At 43.5% G+C, this 9,265-nt stretch overlaps 1 long non-coding RNA gene across 1 annotated transcript; it reads left to right on the top strand.

Moving 5' to 3' along the window:
- The first annotated feature begins 975 nt into the window (after positions 1-975).
- On the top strand, positions 976-4,752 carry LOC141041682 (uncharacterized). Its single transcript, XR_012202701.1, has 3 exons — positions 976-1,289; positions 2,799-2,867; positions 4,487-4,752. It is a non-coding gene; the product is annotated as an uncharacterized lncRNA (long non-coding RNA).
- Positions 4,753-9,265: the final 4,513 nt, after the last annotated feature.

The following is a 9,265-nucleotide window of genomic DNA, read 5'->3' as shown; positions in this document are numbered from 1 at the left end:
GGGATTGCCATGCAACAGATGCACTAGAGCTATAAGTGTATGAAATCTCAAAAAGAAACTAAGTGGGTGTGCATCCAACTTGCTTGCTCACGAAGACCTCAGGCATTTGAGGAAGCCCATCATTGGAATATACAAGCCAAGTTCTATAATGAAATTTCCCACTAGTATATGAAAGTGACAAAATGAGAGACTCTCTATTATGAAGATCACGGTGCTACTTTGAAGCACAAGTGTATGAGAGACTCTACTTTGAAGCACATGATCATGCAAAGCAATATGACAATAATGGAGCGTGTCATGATAAATGAAACGGTGGAAAGTTGCATGGCAATATATCTCGGAATGGCTATGGAAATGTGTAACACCCGGAGAATCATACTACAGTAAACTCCTGCTAATGATGCTATGTCATCATGCTTTCCTAAGCCAAATTGCCCCTTGTTAAAAAAACAAAGTCAATTTAAAATTCAAATAACAAGTCAAATTCTTATTCCTTCAAACCGCCAAATAAAAATGTTCGTTAGGTTGTGAATATTCATTACCTAATTGTCATGATGAAACCAACCTCATTTGGTTTCCCAAAATGCCTCTGATTTTAAAACAGTGGCCCGGGAACACTTTTCCAGTCTTTTTAAATGTCAGCAAAATCCAAGTGGATTCCAAACTGCCTCAAACTTTTTGTACCAACTCAGTATATTGCAAAGTATTTAATGTGGCTAGTGGCACATTTTACGAAAATCATTTGGTGCACTAACTAATCCAAGTCAGCAGCTCATTTAAAAAAAACAAGAAATGAGAAAAATGGGCTGAAACTTACCAGGCCTGCGGCCCAAGACGGCCCAGCCCAGCCTTTCCTCTGTCGTGTTCTCCTCCCCTGTTCAATCGACCGAGGGCGCGCGCGCGTCGCCGCCGGACCAGCTCGACTTCCCACGCCTCGTTCGCGCAGCGAGGGGATAAGGCTGACGCCGCGGTCCCCAGATATTTTCCCCCGCCCGCTCGCTCTCTCTCTCGGCCATGTGCTCACGCACTCTCCCACTCTCTCTCGATCTCGAGCTCGCCCGAAGCTCACCGCCGAGCACCGCTCGACCCCGCAGCCACCGAGCCCCTCCAGCCTCGCCCCTGGAGCTCCATCGCCGTCGTCCTCTTCGTCTGGTGCCATTGGGTGAAGGCGGGGAGCAGCATAGCAGCGTCGATGACTCGATCCCCTTCTTCGGTCGCTGGATGCCACCGCCGTCGATTCGGCCTCCCTCTGCGCTCCCATTCACTCGATGGCCTTCGTGTGCCGCGCCGTAAGCTCCAGCTCCCCCTCTGACCCCTCGCTTAGTTCTAGGATGCGCTGCGTCGCCGTTTCCTTCGTAGCAGTAGCTCACCGCCGCCGTTCGCCTCGCCATCGCGGCCACTGACCGCAAATCTCGTGCCCGTGCACGCAGTCGAGCTCATGGAGCTCCCAAGCATCCAACACGCACGCCAACACCTCCCCTCTCGCCCTCTAGTCGCCACTGCCAGTGGAGCCCGAAGCTCCCGCCGTTCGATCCGACGCTACCCTTGCTGTCATGTCCACCTGAGCACATGGACGTGCTCAGGGCACTCCGGTGGTGCGGCAAGTGCCTTCCTTTCGCTCGCGTTCGAGCCGTAGATAAGTTTTCGTCGTTGGCCGAAGTCTGGTGCCACCGCGGTGGTCGCCGTCGATGTTTCCGTCCTCCTCGCTTGCTGCTGCTGTTCAAACTACTGCAGCTGCGCCTGCCCGTACTTGCGATCGCCGCTCGCCTACTATCACCGTAGCCGTCTGCGTTCGCCTGAGCGCAAGCACCGCCTCTGCCCTGCCGCGTACCTCGTTGCCTTGCCGCTGCGCTGTCGCTGCAGTCGGCCGCGCCCGTGCCACGGCTCTGCCCATCGCTCCTCTACATGTACTGCTACTAGCTACTGTACATGTTGCTAGCTTTCCTATTTCCACAATGACTAACCCCCTTGACAGCCTTTGATCAGCGGTTAAACAACTACTAACAGGCCTAAAAATAATATGAGTAGAAAGTATACATGACAAACTCCATTTTATCCCACTGAACCAAATTCTTTTGATGATTAGATTAAATCCTACAAAAATCACAAAATGACATCTTATGTTAATAACTCCTAGCCTACTAACTTGTGTGTGCTGTGTGCGCGCGTCGTGCACGTGGCCGGAGTAGTGGCGGGCCCTTGCTTAGATTAGTACTAATAGGTGTTAATTAACGGCCAGAATAGTCTATGTATAGATGACATGTGGCCCCTTTTTTTAAAAGCCTAATAATAGTTTGTGCCAATGACAAGTAGGGCCCGTGCACTGTTCTTTGGTTGACTAGTAAAGGTGTTGACTGAGTCATCCCAGCTCCTTGACCCCACATGTCTTTGAGTGTGACTAGCCCCCTGCTGAGTTTAAAAAGGCATTTCACTGTTATAATTCGAATTAAATAAATTAAAAAAATCCTTTAAACTTTAGAAATTCATAGAAAATAAACCGTAACTCGGATGGAAATGTTTTCTACATAAAAGTTGCTCAGAAAAATCCAATGAATCCGAATACGCGGTCCGTTCATCTGTCACATGCCCCTAGCATGCTGAACTTGGAACTTCCCCCTCCTTTCCTTTGTCTGGAATCCACCTAACGTCGGGAATTCATCCTCGGATGTTTATCCCCTTCGTCTGCAACGTGTAGTACTACGTTAGGTCGACCCTAGTTCTGCTTATCGTCATGTCATGCTTAGCGTTGCATCTGTTTGCTTATATTTACCGTTTCTTCCCCCTATTCTCTCCGATAGACCACGAGGCCGATGATGCCCCGGTGATCGACTACGTCGACGACGACCCCTCCTTGCCAGAGCAACCAGGCAAGCCCCCCCCCCTTTGACCATCCCGATATCGCCCATTCCATTCTCTCATGCTTGCATTAGATTTTGCTACTGTTATTGTTTGCTCCTATTCTGATGCATAACCTGCTTTTGTAACCTGCTCATTGTACCCTACCTGCTTATCCTAAACTGCTTAGTATAGGTTGGTTAGTGATCCATCAGTGACCCCCACCTTGTCCTTGTTGCCCCTGCTTCATCATCGAAGACCCGATCAACGGGATTGAAGACCAAGCCCTGACACCGCACATCACTTTCCCCTTAGTTGCTCGACACTACTGGGTTACTATAGAGTGTTGAGGGCGAGACCTCTACAGCACTTCTGATGTTAACCCTGTAGTGTAGCTATTCGGTCGTGGTGAATCGAGGGTGATTCCACCTTAACCACTTCCGATACGACTCTGTCGTGCAAGCCCTCAAGTGTGAACCTCGGGGGTGATTCCTGTTACGTTCACCTTGATGATTACATCAAGTGGAATCCGTCAAGGGTGATTCCTCAGGTTTTCCTCTTGGTGTTAGACACACGGTTACTATGGTTACTATGACTTTACACTAAACCATGTTACTAAAGACGGGTCGACCCTGAGGGGTACCCGCGCGAGCTTAATTGCGAGTGATGTGGAGTCGGGTTGACCTGGAAGGTGCCCGCGAGATAATTACGAGGCATGGCCGGGCATTCCTAGCCCTTGCCGCAAGTCCTCGAGACGGGGCAACTGGGTCACACCTTTCGTGAGTCTCTGCTTGTTACCGCGCGTTCCTAATCCACTACAATTTGGATATTTGATCTGAGGGGCCTCTGGCCTGATAGCACTAACCATCACGTGGGCATAGTATGGGCGTTCTGCGTCGTATGCATCAGCCGAAGCTTAATAGACGTCATGCGACTGAGCGGCGCGCGCCGGGTTGGACTGGTAAGCTCCTGCCTTTTTTAAGGAGGTAGCTAGGTCTGCTCACCGGCCGCCCACGCAACGTGCAGGAGTTCCCGGGGCGATGGCCCATGACCCCTGGGGGCATCGGTTTAGTCCGGCGTGCTTGACCTCTCTATTAAGCCTAGGTCGGGTTGCGGCGTATTGTTTGGCCGAGGCCGGGCATGACCCGGGAAAGTGTGTCCGGCCGGAGTTAATCGAGCGTGGTGGGTAAGTTGGTGCACCCCTGCAGGGAAGAAAACATCTATCGATAGCCTGTCCTACGGTAACGGACACTTGGAGTTGTATCCCGATCGATACAACTAGAACTGGATACTTGTGATGAGTAATGGATTGTGATGATAACTGGATAGTATGGCTCTAGGATTGCTTTCTCGAAGGGAGTCGAGAAAGGATCTCTGGCCGAGGTTGATAGCACTACTACTACTTTAGTTATGCTACTCTACTCCCTCCTGTTGCTGCAAGATGATGGTTTCTAGAAGATGCCAGTCTTCGATAGGACTAGGCCTTCTCTCTATTCTGGCATTGCTGCAGCCCAGTCCACATATACAACCTTCCTTTGATAATGTTGCATATGTAGTGTAGATCCTTGCTTGCGAGTACTTTGGGTGAGTACTCACGGCTGCTTTGCTCCCCCTTTGCCCCTTTCTTCTTCTTTCCGGTTGATGCAACCAGATGTCGGAGCCCAGGAGCCAGATGCCATCGTCGATGCCTACTACTACGTGGAGACCGACGACGACCAGGAGTAGTTAGGAGGCTCCCAGGCAGGAGGCCGTGCCTCTTCGATCGTGTTGCTTTTGTGCTAGCCTTCTTAAGGCATCCCTGTTCAACTTATGTTTGTACTCAGATATTGTTGCTTTCGCTGACTCTTGTGTAATCGAGCTTATGTATTCGAACCCTCGAGGCCCCTGGCTTGTAATATAAAGCTTGTATTATTTTAATTTGTGTCTAGAGTTGTGTTGTGATATCTTCCCGTGAGTCCTTGATCTTGATCGTACACATTTGCGTGTATGATTAGTGTACGATTGAATCAAGGGCGTCACAAAATGCCATGATAGGTAGGTATGGTGGCTGTTTTGAGGAAGATATAAGGAGGTTTATGTGTGATAGAGCATATCATATCATGGGGTTTGGATGTACCGGCGAAGTTTGCACCAACTCTCAAGGTGAGAAAGGGCAATGCGCGGTACCGAAGAGGCTAGAAAATTGCGGAAAGGTAAGTGTGCGTATAATCCATGGAGTCACATTAGTCATAAAGAACTCATATACTTATTGCAAAAATTTATTAGCCCTCGAAGCAAGTACTACTACGCATGCTCCTAGGGGAAGGGTTGGTAGGAGTTAACCATCGCGCGATCCCGACTGCCACACAAAGGAAGACAATCAACAAATACTTCATGCTCCGACTTCGTTACATAACGGTTCACCATACGTGCATGCTACAGGAATCACAAACTTCAACACATGTATTTTTCAATTCCACAATTACTCAACTAGCACAACTATGATATTACTACCTTTATATCTCAAAACAATTACCAAGCATCAAATTTCTCATGATATTAATTAAAGCAAATTGCCATGATATTTTAAGACTCTCAAAATAATATAAGTGAAGCATGAGAGATCAATAGTTTCTATAAAACAAATCCACCACCGTGCTCTAAAAGATATAGATGAAGCACTAGAGCAAAAACTATATAGCTCAAAAAGTATAAGTGAAGCACATAGAGTATTCTAATAAATTCCGAATCAAGTGTGACTCTCTCAAAAGGTGTGTACAGCAAGGATGATTGTGGTAAACTAACAATAAAGACTCAAATAATACAAGATGCTCCAAGCAAAACACATATCATGTGGTGAATAAAAATATAGCTCCAAGTAAAGTTACCGATGGAAGTAGACGAAAGAGGGGATGCCTTCCGGGGCATCCCCAAGCTTTGGCTTTTAGGTGTCCTTAGATTATCTTGGGGTGCCATGGGCATCCCCAAGCTTAGGCTCTTTCCACTCCTTGTTCCATAATCCATCAAATCTTTCACCCAAAACTTGAAAACTTCACAACACAAAACTCAGCAGAAAATCTCGTAAGCTCCGTTAGCGAAAGAAAACAAAAGACCACTTCAAGGTACTGTAATGAACTTATTATTTATTTATATTTGTGTTAAACCTACTGTATTCCAACTCCTCTATGGTTTATAAACTATTTTACTAGCCATAGATTCATCAAAATAAGCAAACAACACACGAAAAACAGAATATGTCAAAAACAGAACAGTCTGTAGTAATCTGTAACTAACGCAAACTTCTAGAACTCCAAAAATTCAGCAAAAATAGGAGGACCTAGAAAATTTGTTTATTGATCCGCAGCAATTGGAATCAATATTTTATCACGTTCTGGTGATTTTTAACAATTATTTTCGTGAACAGAAAGTTTCTGGAATTACAGCAAGATCAAATAACTATCATCCAAGAAGATCCTATAGGTTAAACTTGGCACAAACACTAATTAAAACATAAAAACACATCTAACCAGAGGCTAGATCAAATATTTATTCCTAATCAGAAGCAAAAAGCAAAAAACTAAAAATAAAATCGGGTTGCCTCCCAACAAGCGCTATCGTTTAACGCCCCTAGCTAGGCATAAAAGCAAGGATAGATCTAGGTATTGCCATCTTTGGTAGGCAATCCATAAGTGGCTCTCATAATAGATTCATAAGGTAATTTTATTTTCGTTCTAGGGAAGTGTTCCATGCCTTTCTTTAATGGAAATTGGAATCTAATATTCCCTTCCTTCATATCAATAATTGCACCAATTGTTCTAAGGAAAGGTCTACCAAGAATAATAGGACATGAAGGATTGCAATCTCTGTCAAGAACAATAAAGTCTACGGGCACATAGTTCCTACTTTCAACAATAAGAACATCATAAATTCTTCCCATAGGTTTCTTAATAGTGGAATCCGCAAGGTGCAAGTTTAAAGAGCAATCATCAAATTCACGGAAACCTAATAAATCACATAAAGTTTTTGGAATCGTGGAAACACTAGCACCCAAATCACACAAAGCATAGCATTCATGATCTTTAATTTCAATTTTAATAGTAGGTTCCCACTCATCATAGAGTTTTCTAGGGATAGAAACTTCCAACTCAAGTTTTTCTTCATAAGATTGCATCAAAGCATCAACGATATGTTTAGTAAAAGCTTTGTTTTGATTATAAGCATGTGGAGAATTTAGCACGAATTGCAACAAGGAAATACAATCTATCAAAGAGCAATTATCATAATTAAATTCCTTGAAATCCAAAATAGTGGGTTCATTAATATCTAATGTTTTGATCTCTTCAATCCCACTTTTATCAATTTTGGCATCAAGATCTAAAAACTCCGAATTTCTGGAACGCCTTCTAGGTAAAGGTGGATCATATTGAGTCCCATCATTATCAAGATTCATATTGCAAAACAAAGATTAAATAGGGGACACATCAATAGCTTTTAGATCTTCATCTTTATTTTCATAGAAATTAGAAAACACGCTTTCACAAATCAATCTTTCTTAGCACGCATCCTAGCGGTTCTTTCTTTGCACTCATCAATGGAAATTCTCATGGCCTTTAGAGACTCATTGATATCATGCTTAGGTGGAATAGATCTAATTTTCAAAGAATCAACATCAAGAGAAATTCTATCAACGTTCCTAGCCAATTCATCAACTTTAAGCATTTTTTCTTCAAGCAAAGCATTGAAATTCTTTTGCGAATTCATAAATTCCTTAACACTAGTCTCAAATTCAGAAGGCATCTTATTAAAATTTCCATAAGAATTGTTGTAGGAATTACCATAATTATTAGAGGAATTACTAGGATAAGGCCTAGGATTAAATTTTCCTCTGTACGCGTTGTTACCAAAATTATTCCTACCAACAAAATTTACATCCATAGATTCATTATTATTCTCAATCAAAGTACACAAAGGCATATCATTAGGATCAGAAGAAACACTTATATTAGCAAATAATTTCATATGTTCATCCATCTTTCCACTCAAAACATTAATTTCTTCTATCGCGTGCACTTTTTATTAGTACATCTTTTAGTGTGCCATTGAGAATAATTAACCATAATATTATCTAGGAGTTTAGTAGCTTCTCCTAAAGTGATTTCCATAAAAGTGCCTCCCGCGGCCGAATTAAAAAGATTTCTAGAAGCAAAATTCAACCCGGCATAAAAAATTTGTATGATCATCCATAAATTCAAACCATGTGTAGGACAATTACGTATCATTAATTTCATCCTCTCCCAAGTTTGTGCAACATGTTCATGATAAAGTTGCTTAAAATTCATAATATCGTTTCTAAGAGAGATGATCTTAGCAGGAGGAAAATACTTAGAGATAAAGCATCTTTGCACTTATTCCAAGAATCAATACTATTTTTAGGCAAAGATGAAAACCAAGCTTTAGCACGATCTCTAAGCGAAAAATGAAATAGCTTCAATTTAACAATATCATTATCCACATCTTTCTTCTTTTGCATATCACACAAATCAAAGAAGCTATTTAGATGGGTAGCGGCATCTTCACTAGGAAGGCCGGCGAATTGATCTTTCATGACAAGATTCAACAAAGCAGTATTGATTTCACAAGATTCAGTATCAGTAAGAGGAGCAATCGGAGTGCTAAGGAAATCATTGTTGTTGGTATTGGTGAAGTCACAAAATTTAGTATTATCTTGAGCCATCGTGACAAGCAAGCAATCCAACACACGAGCAAACGAAAAGCAAGCGAACAAAAAGGCGAACGAAAAAGAGAGGGCGAATAAAACGGCAAGGGTGAAGTGGGGGAGAGGAAAACGAGAGGAAAATGGCAAATAATGTAATGCGGGAGATAAGGGTTTGTGATGGGTACTTGGTATGTTGACTTTTCCGTAGACTCCCCGGCAACGGCGCCAGAAATGGCTCGTTGTCGGGAGTCAAATCTTGACTTGACCTTGCGTAAGCCTCCCCGGCAACGGCACCAGAAATCCTTCCTGCTACATCTTGAGCACTACGTTGGTTTTCCTTGAAGAGGAAAGGGTGATGCAGTAAAGCAGCATAAGTATTTCCCTCAGTTTTTGAGAACCAAGGTATCAATCCAGTCGGAGACCACGCACGAGTCCCTCGCACCTACACAAACAAATAAATCCTCGCAACCAACGCGATAAGGGGTTGTCAATCCCTACACGGTCACTTACGAGAGTGAGATCTGATAGATATGATAGGATAATATTTTTGGTATTATTATGATAAAGATGCAAAGTAAAATAGAAAGCAATAAAAATAACTAAGTGTTGGAAGATTAATATGATGGAAAATAGACCCGGGGGCCATAGGTTTCACTAGTGGCTTCTCTCAAGAGCATAAGTATTTACGGTGGGTGAACAAATTACTATTGAGCAATTGACATAATTGAGCATAGT

The sequence above is a fragment of the Aegilops tauschii genome, chromosome 2, assembly GCF_002575655.3.
Source record: "Aegilops tauschii subsp. strangulata cultivar AL8/78 chromosome 2, Aet v6.0, whole genome shotgun sequence".
Lineage (NCBI taxonomy): Eukaryota > Viridiplantae > Streptophyta > Magnoliopsida > Poales > Poaceae > Aegilops > Aegilops tauschii.
This window is presented reverse-complemented; position numbering and strand designations above follow the sequence as displayed.